The sequence below is a fragment of the Cydia strobilella genome, chromosome 1 (assembly GCF_947568885.1).
Source record: "Cydia strobilella chromosome 1, ilCydStro3.1, whole genome shotgun sequence".
Classification (NCBI taxonomy): Eukaryota; Metazoa; Arthropoda; class Insecta; order Lepidoptera; family Tortricidae; genus Cydia; species Cydia strobilella.
This window is the reverse complement of record NC_086041.1, coordinates 5,714,427-5,728,216: the sequence shown is the minus strand read 5'-3', so window position 1 is coordinate 5,728,216 and position 13,790 is coordinate 5,714,427. Positions and strand designations below refer to the sequence as shown.

Sequence of the window (13,790 nt, the reverse complement as noted above, 5' to 3'; positions counted from 1 at the left end):
TCGGACAAGTGCGAGTCGGACTCACCCACCGAGGGTTCCGTACTTTTTTGTATTTGTTGTTATAGCGGGAACAGAAATACATCATGTGTGAAAATTTCAAATGTAATGTATCACGGTTCATGCGATACAGCTTGGTGACAGACAGACGGACAGAAATCAGAAATCAGCAGCAGATCTAGGTGTCAATTGCAGAGCTGGATGTCACATTTACTTAGTATATGTACGTCATGATTTATTTAATTAACAAGCAGCAAACCGTATATTTAAGGCTACAAATATCCAGCCAAATCAAAATAAGGAAACAGACGTAAACTGAAACTCAAAATCGATGTTTAACAAAACCTTTTTGTACAATTTAACCTCACTAAAAGCTCCAACCCCGCCTTAACCGGGGAAAGTAAAACCGCATATTAAGTAGCGTTTCTCCCCACATTCATTACGCTACGAATATCCACTTCAAATTGATCTAAAGTTGTTCGCCATTTATCTCACATCTGACACGTTGGTAGCACCCAGTTTTGTTAAAGCCGTGTGTACACGATCTGTACGACCAATACGGCCATAGAAGCTACAGAAGCTTTTAATTAAAGTGCGTGGGATGCCGTTAATCGGACTTCATCTAACCCATATTGACACAAGAACAACTTTAAACAACATTTGTACTAGGATTCATGTGTTTATATTCAAGGTTCATCGATGCTAATTGGGCTAAATTATTCTTAAAAGCAAATATGTGTAGGTATTTAAAAAATACATATTTAATTGCCGACTCAAGTTATTTTTTACTCAACAAATCAATTTTAACAATAAAAACTACTTAAGTTAAAGTTGTTTAATGACTTCGGGTTTTCCATCATCAGACCAGCACATTCACGCCTATTTTAATGACTAATGACTTACAGATATAGTCTTATAAGGCTTGTGAAATTTGATATAAGATTTGATTACAGACAAACGTCGAACAAATCGGAATTAAATAAAGGCCGGTACAAAGTTTTGCTCTTTTCTTTTCTACTTTCTCCAATGCGGGTCTTATGCCCGTATCTACTCAATCAATTTAGGTTATATCAACCGAATCATCTCAATCTATAGGTAATTTTTTATCAGTTTGATTTAGATGTTTTTGAGGAGCTACTAAATGCCACACGTGACCATTTAAAAAGTACCTACATGCGAGCGAGCTGCTAAAGTGCATAATCACTTTATGAATTAATTCCATTTATAAAGTGGGTATGCATGCTGTGTGTACATATTCTGAATGTACATTTGCCACTCTGTCGGTTGTAATTAGGTATTAAAATATGTAGATAGTAAAATACATGCCCTGAAACTGAGCGTTTCTTTTTTTTACATTTTTTTGTGACCTTTTTTGCCACTTGTGTTATTTCTAGTCAGGATCACGAGCCCGTTTCATCCTTATAGGAGAAAAAAAGTGTCCCAAAATTTCCATAAATTTTTCAAACTCCTTTTTGTTACCGCCATACAAAGTATATAGGGAAATGGTAACACATCATGAGAATCAAGCGCCCATGCAAACTTCGTGAGCGCGGCTTTATAGTAAAGGAGGCTGGTCGTTTAATGAAGGTGTTTTACAATTAAAAGCGGATCAGCGTTCATTCGCTTTACTGGCATAACTAATCACTAATTGAAGGTTGTGGATACTTTCTCTCCAGATTGCTCTGTAGCGACCAGTTGGCAAATTGACCAGCCTGTCTCCTGCCAGAGTGATTTATGCGATATTAGTATTATGAAGAACACTATATATTTAATAACAATAATCTGAGCTTACTGCTGAGGACATAGCTGATAATTATATGGAAAATATTTTAATGTGTTGAGTTTACACATTTGTAATTCGCCTTTGCAACAACTTACATTCAACGAATCACAATGACTTTTCTTACGATTTTCATAATAACTGTTTATAGGACAAGTTTCATAAACATGACATGGACGAATTTGTTAAGTGCAAAGTAGTTTCGTGATAAGGAAGCAGGTTTTTCCAAAATTTCGCTCAGTATTGCTCCCAAATCTATAATATATTATTATGACATATTAAAACTTACTTATAACCGGTTCTGTCGCGGATTTATTTTGTTGCCTTTATTTCCGACATTTCGACGCTGGTTTCACTGGTCGTGGTCGTGGATATGTTTAAATTTGTGTTCAAAACGCGATAGTTTTAAATCTTATATAATTATGACATGACTTATTAAACCGCGATTAGTGCTAGCTAACCATAGACATAGTATAGTAGTTATAGACATGAAACCGAGCGACCAGGGGTAAGAGAAAGACATATTCATGTATTGACAGGTTATAATGTATGACATCAGCATAATCCTTTTTTTCTTTCACTCTTATAAATTTCGGTATTTCGCCATCGCCTCCTACCTATGCTGCCATAACCCGACTATGAAAAAAAAACCCGGTCGGTGATAAGGACAAAGCATGGAACTATTTTCTCTTTCCTCTTATAGAAATCGCAATAAGACTCTCTTTCTCTATCAAAGAGTGTCAGGCCCTTGTAGCTAACGAAATGCACCGATAGGTCACTGACATAAACGTCAAACTCTCTCAAATTATTAATAAACGCTCTAACGACCAGATATTCTAATATCAACTATAAACGGTAGCCCTACTCGTTAACATACATTCATATAGGTACCTACGTGTATGAAGTAATTGGAGTACTGATTTATTGTAAGCTCTTGGCCTATAATTTCCGTCACGTACTCTATTAAGAGAAACCTGAAGTGAAATGTCGATTTCTAGATTAATACTTAAATACACATTTTCATTAGTACCATTAGTGGTTGCGGACAAATGAGAGCTTAGGGTGTGGTTTTGATTCCAAGAGAAATTATTTACGTGTTCCTAATCTTAAGAGGCCCACTGATTACCAGTCTGCCAGACGATATCGGCCTGTCAGTTGTTCGAAACTATCAAATTTTTGTTCTAACTGCAGGCTGATATCGTCCGACGCGGCGGACTGATAAACAGTGGGCTCCTTTACTATTCATTGATGATATTTTATTGCAGATAAATTTAAATGTGCGATTACTGAAGCATACTAAACAACAGTCACCAGACTGGTTAGCATGATTCTGTTTTGTTCAGCATAAAGCAAACGCAAGGGGCTAAGGACTATTATAAGGTACTCTAGAAGGTACCGAGGGCGACCGTGACGAAAGTTTTGTTATGACGGAAATTATAAGGATGCTGATGCTATCCACAAGTCTAGAGCGACGCTTACGCTTAGATTATTTAAGTCTACAAAAGGGAAGCCATCACGTATATTTATAAACATTTGGAAATCAAAAAAAAATCAGAAATCATCGCATTTATTCGTGATAAACTATAACATACAAAAGTATTTAAGTGCGCAAACACATCAGGTGATTATACAGATTATACTCGTATCTTAAAATATACTGTTAAAAATCTCGTATTTTATGCAATCATATATTAATTCTGAATTCATTCCAATTTTAGTAGGACTTCTGATATTTCACTGGCAATGTTGTACAATGTAGATCTGTGCTACTATTAAGTACCTAACAGAAACTGATGTGGCGTGGCGAGCTAAAATACTATTTGGTAGTACAAATTAAAAGAAAGTACGATAAAGTTTACCAAAATTGTAAATTTACACTGGAATTCCCAGGCAGCAATCACTATGATTATACAGAGGTGGAGCGACGACCTGGTGAAGGTCGCGGGAATTCGGTGGATGCGAGCGGCACAGGATCGGTCGGAGTGGCGAGCCTCGGGGGAGGCCTATGTCCAGCAGTGGACGTCTATCGGCTGACATGATGATGATGATGAATCACTATTAATTGTCTATGGGATACAATAGTAAAAGCGAGTGAGTAGCGACAAACTTGTGCCACACGCCAAGACCTACTTGGGCCCGCGGAACAAACAATGTATCGACGAACCTCGAGCAACTAGTTCATAACGCAGCGTACTACGTAGGCGAACAACACGCGAAAGCGAAGCGAAGCGATGCGGCGCGGGGTGAACCAATCCTTTGATACGTATAGAAGTGTCCTACGTGGGCGATCTCGTTGCGAACGCGAACGCTGCGGCGCCGTTTCGCTTTTCTATGACATGACAGGTGACCACGTGATGCTTTCCATAGAAAACGAAGCGCCGGAAGCTCCGGCCCGGACTCGGCCCGGTCTAACGTGAGTCATCCTTAAGAGTCAGATCAGATAGATATGAAAAATACCGTTATTAAAAACATTCGCTATTCACTGCGTTATTCATTGACGCATACATATTAAACGACTTCGTTAGTTCAGTTATTAGCGCATTTTAACTATTTCTAGCCCATTTATGAAGCAAGACATGTTTTATCACTCTGTCACTTTATCTGTCGATCGGAGATAATAAACGACATTCTCTCCATAACAACCTATGCGTCTAGTTTTTTAGGTTTCTTGCGCCCTTTTAAATCTATCGCTAGAATACTGGTCATTTCTATCCTAATACGAAAGGAATGCTGTGTTTTTAAAAGGTAATGCTCTTACGTCTTTTTTGATATGGTAGATATGGTGTCTAGACCGCCTGGCTTTAACTCTTACTTCCTGCAATTAAACGCGTCTTCTGTGCAATGTCGAGCTAAGAGGCATAAAGTTAGATAACTTGAGCATCTAGTGGTTACGTTCGTCCATTTCATCCTGAGGGACAATATACTTTGATTGGCAGTTGCTACCGTCACCTTTAATAAGATAGATGTGGAGATATGGGCGTGATGAAGCGTTTCTATACAAAAAGTGGTACTGATAAACCAATGTATCCTTGACATATCCGTTACAAACTTATAAAGTGACGCAACGCGATATTATCACTTTCTCGGTGTCACTTCCTCAATGTGCTCGTCTCAAATGAATGAACCGCTCAAATATTCGCTTGTTGGTATTGGAACCGTATCAGATAATAACGAAGCCATTAAATTATGTTTTTGCATGGTTTCTAAACATTAACATACTTTTTCCGGCCACGCTGCCTCGGATCGGAAGTGATTATTATCAATTTATGCAAATTTTGAGAACCTTATTGATGTTCTGATTTCGGTATGTCGTTACCGAAATTTAATTTGTCGAAATTAAATTTGTTTTGAATTTTTATTGAAGTATAATATTGACAGTAGTGTTGCATAAATACCTTCTTTGAAACCTTGGACTTATCTACTTATCTAGTCTATTTACTTATCTAGTTTACAGTTTCAGAAAACATCATACTTTGCAAGCGATGAAGATTTTGGCTGTAGTAGGATATTGATAGAATTCTGACAATAAATTAAAATATCTACTTTGTACGTACCTAAATGATTAAATGAGAAAAAACATGCGTGGCAAGTGTTATATTCGGACAATAATACTTAATTAAAATACAAGATATTATATACAGTGATACTACGTAAACGAAATTAATTAGTAGCTTAAATCTAAAATAGGCCCTTGAGGCATTGTACCAAGGATGCTGGCGGCATTTCCTCGCTGTATCGCAATGCTAATACGTTGTGCGAGGAAGCCGCCAGCTCTTCGTTCACCAGTTACGTCAACTAGACGCTTCGCGATTTCTGCAAACAACTTGTGCGCGCTGGGACCCCATGGACCTAGAGTTTCAACTCCAAATGGAACGAAATGATACTCTCTACCGAGGCTCTTATATTTATTGCGTTTTAAAATTTCGGCGCTTTCCGCCGCTCCGCCCGCTTTTACATTAGTCTGTTGGAGGTGGGACGGTGCCAGTGTGTCTACGCAGGTAGCATAAGTGACAGGTGTCAGGAATGATTTTTTATCCACCGGAGACAAGCACACTGCACAGTATGAACCCTACTGTAAAAACGTATTTATCGTAATAATATTTCCACATTTAATTTCAATTTAAATACAATAACGAGAAGTCAAAAGGAAGCTGTTTGCCAACGTTTCTTTCCGCCACATTTTTACATGCAACAAAGTTAGTCTTAACTGTCAATACAGACAATACATGTTTATTGGACGCAAAAACCACTTTGAATACAATGATGAGAGCTCAGCTAAATGTCCGGTTGTGTTAAGTGATTCTGACGTTTATTTATTAGGCGAGACTGTGTTGTGTTTAGCCTAATCAGGCTATTTAGAGTCTGATATGTGCATAACTAGTTATGCGGTGAGAAAATAATGTTTTCTGTATGCTCTGGTGGCGCTATATAATGAATTATTATCACCCAGTATCTAGTGAATGAAATAAATGATAACAAACATATTTTAATTGGATTATTAAAAAAAGCGCTGGTGGCCTAGCGGTAAGAGCGTGTGACTTGCAATCCGGAGGTCGCGGGTTCAAACCCCGGCTCGTACCAATGAGTTTTTCGGAACTTATATGGAACTTATGTACGAAATATCATTTGACCAGTCGCTTTTCGGTTAAGGAAAACATCGCGAGGAGACCGGACTAATCCCAATAAGGCCTAGTTTCTCCTCTGGGTTGGAAGGTCAGATGACAGTCGCTTTCATAAAAACTAGTGCCTACGCCAATTCTTGGGATTAGTTGCCAAGCGGACCCCAGGCTCCTATGAGCCCTGGCAAAATGCCGGGACAACGCGAGGAAGATGATGATTGTTTGAGATGTACCGAGTAGTAGTATCAAAAAGTTTAGATTTACTTAAATAAAGGAAAAATTCATCAATATTAGCACGAGAGGTTAAACAACAACTTTGCCAAACAGTAACAATGACTATTGCAATTTGCAATGCATACCCATAAAAAGAGGTAGGACCAGGAAACAGCGAGCTAATGTGAGCAAAAAAAAATACACACGGCAACAAACTGTAAACGAATTTGATTTAACGTGGATTTAACGTAACTTGTTTTGTTAGATACTGTTCTTAAATATTCTCAGAAGTAATAATTACTTATAGCGTCTTGTCTCAGTATATCCGCATCCGCATGCAGTATACGCCGTGGGCCATATAACCGACAGACTTCAACTGCTTAAAGTAAACTTATACTTCTACAGTCTTCAGCATGTCTCTGACCATGAGCTTTAAATTCAGGCCTCAATTCTAATCGCTAAACTGGGCTACTATTATTTATTATTGGAGCAACCCCAAAATCGCGAAAAACATTTTGGCTTTTCCATAGAAAACGTCGACATCTGATCAGCCAAAATGTATAAAAAGTCAATTTTTTTTTCGCGATTTCGGGGTTGGTTCCATAATAAAAGTAGCTAAGTTTAGCGAGTAGAATCGAGCCCTGAATTTAAAGCCCCATGGTCAGAAACACCGAAGGCAAGTTTTCTTTAGTTTCAAAATTCAGGTGTCTAAAATATTTACACAAACATAATTATTATGTACACCTATCGAACGTCATCACTTACAGATAGCAATCAATTGCTATTTCTGTACCATTTTTTTTCAATTGTTATAACAATACGTAACTAAAAGTAACATTAACGAGGAACGAAATCGCAAAAGAGTTATTTTGTTCCAGAAAATAACGCACTTACATAGATGGTCAAGCAAATCTTGAACTTTGAAGAACAAAAAAAAACTATACTCATCCTTTTCTTTTGAGTGCTAGTACTAGTGTAAGACAAAGATAGTATGATTCTCTCTGTCTATGTTTGAAATTACCTTTGACATACTATACTTACTAACAATAATATTTATATTAAAGATATTATTTACTCGTTCCGTTTTCGTACGAAAAAAGTGATTTAAGTTTGTTCATCTGTCAGGTTATTGTAAGTCACGGTGTGTATTCTGGTTTGGATAAAGGCAGTAAATAGCATTGACCTTATTTTAGCGGATGCTCATCCTTAAAGCCTCAATGTGAAAGTGAGTTAATTTTAATCCTGTTTCAGATAACCATGTTGAGGAGACGAGTTATAAGTTACGGATTATTTTAGGGACACAAACCGGAATAATATTCGTACTTACTATCAATACGTTGCTATTATCTTCTGTCATATTATAATCGATTTTGGGAAAAAATCCTGCATAGACCGACCGAAAGATTTTATGGGTACTAGGAAACTACATACAGTATGCTTAACCCTGGGCATAAATAATTACTAGTAACGTATAAATAGATATGTTTGTGTACTACTTATATTTTAAGCCGATAAAATGTTCGAGATAGTCACTTTAACCACCACCAAGCGTCACCTTAAGACCATTAGGTACTCACTAGTCCTAAAGTAAACGTCCCCAGAAAAATCGGTTAGTGGAATTCTGTGCGAGCAAAAATGTACCTGCTTCAGAGGCCAAAGGTTTTGAGAGATTATAGCGTAGGCATGGTTTATGGTCTATGGTTTCAAAGTAATAACAAAAACCCTAAGAAAATCAATTTCTCAAATTCATTCTCGGATATAAAATCGCCTTGAAACCCTTCAGGATATGTAAAAAGGTTTAATAAATATTTATCACTTGGAGGCTACAGATAGCCATAACTCTTGCGTACCACAATTTTAGATAACAATGTTCTTATTACCTTGAAATTAAGGTCCAATTCCCCAGACATGGGCATGTTAAAGTGCTGGCTAGATACTACCTATCTTACCCCGCGAGTTGAGTATCCGCAATCCCATTGTCCGCTCTATTATTCCCATTCTTTAACGTTATGAGCCAAATATGGAGTTGCTTTGATACGTCAATAAAGCGTTGCCTTAGAACATTCATCGTGCAGACCATTATCCGTCCAGACCATTATCTATTGAGACATAGAGAAAATACAGTTGAAAACTGTTATGATCAATAGATAACGATCAACACAATGCTGTCACACCTGATTATAATAAAGGCAGAAATTGGAGAGAAAACACAAACGCACCGTGGGCTGTATATCGCAGAAAATGATCATGGGAAAGATGTACCACAATTTCGCTTTCAGACTGTAACTAAGAAAGCTTAAGATCGCGTGTTAATACCTTCGCCCTCGGCTCTAGCATGAAATGGTATGTCAACACCGACTATCGCGATTCAACATAATTAATTTAGCTTTATTTCCGACGTCTCAATACGGGTTCTGCGACAGAACCGTTTGACATGCCATTATTGTGTTCGAAATCGAACTAGCGGGAAAACTTACTATGTATTTTACCTTTTATAATATAGCCGACCAGGGACAGTTTATTATGCAACCAATTTTGCAAATGAGGATTTTAACATTAATTCTACTTAAGGAATAAACAACGATTTGATTTGATGTTGTGGTGTTCAGGGATTGAGGGTTATCCAACTGAATATAACCAGGGATATAGGCTCTTGTTATGCACGGTTTCACGTTTCACCGCTATTTTATGATTTATGATTTCTATATGCACGTGACTACGGTCGCCAGTTGCTGAGGTAAGCATATCAGATTCAGTAGTGACATCGAGATGCAGCTGGCAGTTTAGTTATAAACAAGCGAGTGAAAAAGAAAAAGGCTTTTGTTCAGAAGTGAGAAATAACATACGCTCCGAAAAGACATTACTTTGGGCCAGATTCAGAGGACGATTCCACATTCAGCATATATAACCAAAATGGCATTAAAGCGTTAGGTACCGTTACAACGTGACACAAACTGCAGCAGTGACACTGCATCAGAATCCCCATGTAATCCCGACAAAAGTCCAAAATAACTTTTGAGAAGATCTTTTGAGAAGAGAAGAAAGATCTTTTGAAGAAGATTTAACAAACGACCGATTGAACATTGATTTAATTTACCTTACGAAGGTCGAGTAGATCTTAAAGTATGTACGAGTCAAGTCTGGATTGATCCTGAGGGTCGTGAAGTTGGAATCTCGACACAGTGTGAATTTTAATTATTTTGTGGTGAGCGTTCCGACTGAACATCCAACGACCTTCACCAAGGAGTTCCGGCCGAAGAGTGTCAAGTACCGGCGGTTCCGCGGCCGGCTCCTTGACACTGCGGGGTTGCGAACTGCATCGCAGCCATCTTGTCATGTGTGTCTTTACTTTTAGTTTTTCGTTTATCTATGGGCTAATAGTTGCCTGAAAATAAAGAATTTCATTTCATTTAAGGATAGACAGCTGAGTTGGGTGTCATTATTAGAATTAAACCGACACCCGAACCGCACTTATCTTGCAGTCTGTGAGGTACAAAACGTTCAAGTGGCTTTCTTTTTCAACTGACACGCCCTTACTTAACTAAGATTCAGAGTATGTCAGTGTAAAGGCCACAGAACTAGGATGACATAAGCATAAATTTTAGGTCTGTGGTAAAGGCAGCCGTCTACATCCTTTACATCATTGGATTTGTATAGGTCATTTCCCCTACTGACTTCAGTGTAAATTTAAACTATTTTCAATGGACAGGTTCTTTTCTTTTGTTTCGTTCGATTTCGAAACAAAATGAATTCAACAATATTGATTTCAAATACAAATCCCATTTTTAGGGTTCCGTACTTACCTCAGAAGGAAAAAACGGAACCCTTATAGGATCACTCGTGCGTCTGTCTGTCTGTCAGTCCGTCTGTCACAGCCAATTTTCTCCGAAACTACTGGACCAATTAAGTTGAAATTTGGTATACATACTGCATGTGATAAACAAGGAGTTACAAACATCCATAAGCTACGGTATCTGCTTACTTTAACCGGGCTGTAGGTATTAGACTTAATTTGTGACAATGACAAATGTCAAAGCTCTGTGGTACGAACGGAAATAGATATAGACTAAAGAAAAAGTGACCAAGTCCACCGGTGGCCGGGTTCGAATCCCGACTTGGTCACTTTTTCTTTAGTCAGTAGCAGTACCATTTCGTACCCTGTCACAGTGACAATAGTATGAAGTCTGGCGACTTTCATATTGATTGTCACTATGACAATAATTTGTATCTTAGAATGAAGTTTATTCTTCTTTGGTATTTTGACAATTAATATGCGTATGGTAATCAAAAATCTTGGGTTCAAATTCAAACCTCGGTTTTTCTATATAGAGCAGAAAAATCGTTTAAAAAAAATACAAAATGACTAAAAATTTGGTCAGGGCCCTTATCACATAAGGTCATATCATTTATTACTTATCAGACAGGAGGTTAGTTGTTATTTCAGTAAGCAGTTTTTGAAAATAAGCCTAAATTATCAATGTTTTTCCAATAACTATTACCCATTTTAAACTCACCTATTTACTGGTCTCCTTTTTCCGTACAGATTTCACGTAGAAAGTGTTTTTCCACATCTTTCAACCCCTCACGAACCCTGCCATAGCACGGATGTCACCAAGCACACCTAGTTATCCAGCACTTTTCACTTAACCACAAACTTAACACCACCTTAATTTAAAACTTAACACGTTGAAATTGTTACAATCAAAACTTTCATCTCACTTCACGTCACTTACACGCAGTTCTGTTTTTAAAATTAGAAATAGGGTTGTTAGTTTATAAAGTTTTGACGTTTTAAATCTATAAAGCGTTTGATGACCCTAAAAGTAGCTTTAGAACTGAGGCTTCGATGCAAAACGCAGCGATCGGTGCGCCCGCGCGCCTCGGTATGCGGCGCGGCTGTGTGTATGCGTTGGTATGCACGCACACACACAAAGGCAGGCTGCACGGTTTTTGTCGATGTCCACAGGGCAAGTAGCGGCAGTTGTGTGGCGTTGTAACTCGGTTTGGTTTTTATTTTTAGGTTGCTAGAGCTTATTTTGTTGCAAAGAATTTGGGATGTAACAAATTAAGTAATAATTTTTGCTTAACTGTCGTTGTACCTTCCTACGATGATTTGCGTAATTGTAGTACTCTTAATACACCAGGGTTGGTAACTTGGTACCTACAATTACCCACAGCACACAGTAACACTCTTGTCTCTGAACTCAAATTATAGGTATGTAATAAAAGTAATAAAACATATGCACATAGAAAAAATGTTCTGAAAAACTTATGTAAAAAAGGCAGTTTGTTTATATTGCTGTACCTCTATCAACTCCTTTTCAAGACTTTTCTATTTAATAAATACACGAATAAAACAAACACATTTATAAATTAGCTAAATCTAAGTATGTAGTAAAAACCGAGTGTGTAATGTAATAAAATACTTTAACTTTTTTTTAATAAAAGCTATTGGCAAAGAAGAAAAGCTTTTGGCAAGAAAAAACACACAGAGTAGAAAGAGATGCTAAAGCACAATTTCCATTGATATTATTACAATAACCCACTTTTTAAAATATTGATTATATTTTAATAAAAAGTGATACACGACAAATATGTAGAAAGCTTTTAAGCATAATTTCCAAGTTGCAACGCACTGCATCTCACCTAAGTTTTTCTGAAAGCTGCTGGTCGATGTCCCGCTAGCAAGACTCGGGCTTTCCGCTCTCGCTCACACCACCCACTAACCATACAAAAGAAAGAGACAACCATATCTCTACAACTTCGTTTAAGATTTGCAGAACTCGAAGTGGTTTTACTGAGGAATTATTAACGATAAGAAATACGGTCGTTTAGGTAATAGCCGGTAGGTTTGAAGAGTGGTTTAGGAGGAGTAGTGTGGTGAGAAAAAATGTGTTTTTAACGCGGCCGGGTTGGCGACTGGTGGGTATCGTTTGTTACGGGGATAGTGGGTTGATTGGTCGCCGTGTAACTAGACTCAGCGAAGTCTGTCAGATGATGTCAAAACAATAGTTTAAGCTTAAAGCTAGCTAAAGCAAAATAAGATAAGATGAAGCAATGTATTGTCAAAGAAAGATATAACTCCGTAATAGATGGATACAGTCTAAGGAAAAAACGTGCCTCGAAAATCACCATAGAGTAACTTATACTAGAGCGGTACTGTCATAGTAAATTTTGTAACCACAGTAAATTCACTGCCATCTATCGACACACTTTAAAACTAAAAATGAAGATTTATAAAAATACGATAAAATGTAGTTAAATATGGATAAATGATTTTTTTTTATTTGCTTAATTATTTTTATGATTTTTGACCCATGTTCTTTCACTTATATGCGTTAAAATTGTTAAATAACAAACGAAACCGTCAATGCCATCTATACGACAGTAGGCCAAAGCTAGTAGCGCCCTCTGAACGAGAATCAAATTTTCTTTATTTTCGAGGCACGTTTTTTTCTTAGATTATATCCATCTATTACGCAGTTATATCTATCTTTGAAATCACGAAAATTTGATTCTCAATCAGATGGCGCCACTAGCTTTGGCCTACTCTCGTATAGAGGGCGCTGACTTTTTCGTTTGTTATTTATAATTTTAACGCATATCAGTGAAAGAACATGGGTCAAAAGTCACTCAAAACCATATAAAAATAATTAATGCAAATAAAAAAATTATTTATCCATATTTAAATACATTTTAACGTATTTTTATAAATCTTCATTTTTAGTTTTAAAGTATGTCGAGAGATGGCAGTGAATTTACAGTGGTTACCAAAATTTACTACACAGTACCGTTCTATCTTATTATATCCACATCCTCTTTGGTATTGTGGACCAGTATCCTTGAGTGTTTCGGAACTTATGGTCGACTTGCCTTTCCGTAAAGGGATAAAGAGAAACAGTGAGGAAATCTGTGCGATTCTGGAAATAAATTAAAAACCCTATAGAAATAGGTTTTTGCCCAACAGAGTAAGTAGGTTAGGATGATGATGAAAATAGGAATTGTTGTTATGGCGAGACTTCCAGATTTCTTTCAGACCATGGGGCAATATTATCTTAATAATTGTTTTGAATTGGGCTACTTACATGTTACGTGATGGTGTATATTCTGATTTAGAAATTTGGCTAATTAAATTGACCATTCAATATATAAGTATTAGTGCGAGCCAGATGCACAGAGAG

At 37.2% G+C, this 13,790-nt stretch overlaps 1 protein-coding gene across 1 annotated transcript in view; it reads right to left on the bottom strand.

Annotated features, from left to right (window-relative positions):
- Positions 1 to 11,523, bottom strand: part of LOC134755660 (F-box/LRR-repeat protein 7) — an 84,775-nt gene extending 73,252 nt beyond the window's left edge. The window contains exon 1 of the mRNA XM_063692197.1: positions 11,124 to 11,523. The gene's annotated coding sequence lies outside the window, so the exon portion shown is untranslated. The remainder of the gene's footprint in view (positions 1 to 11,123) is intronic.
- Positions 11,524 to 13,790: the final 2,267 nt, after the last annotated feature.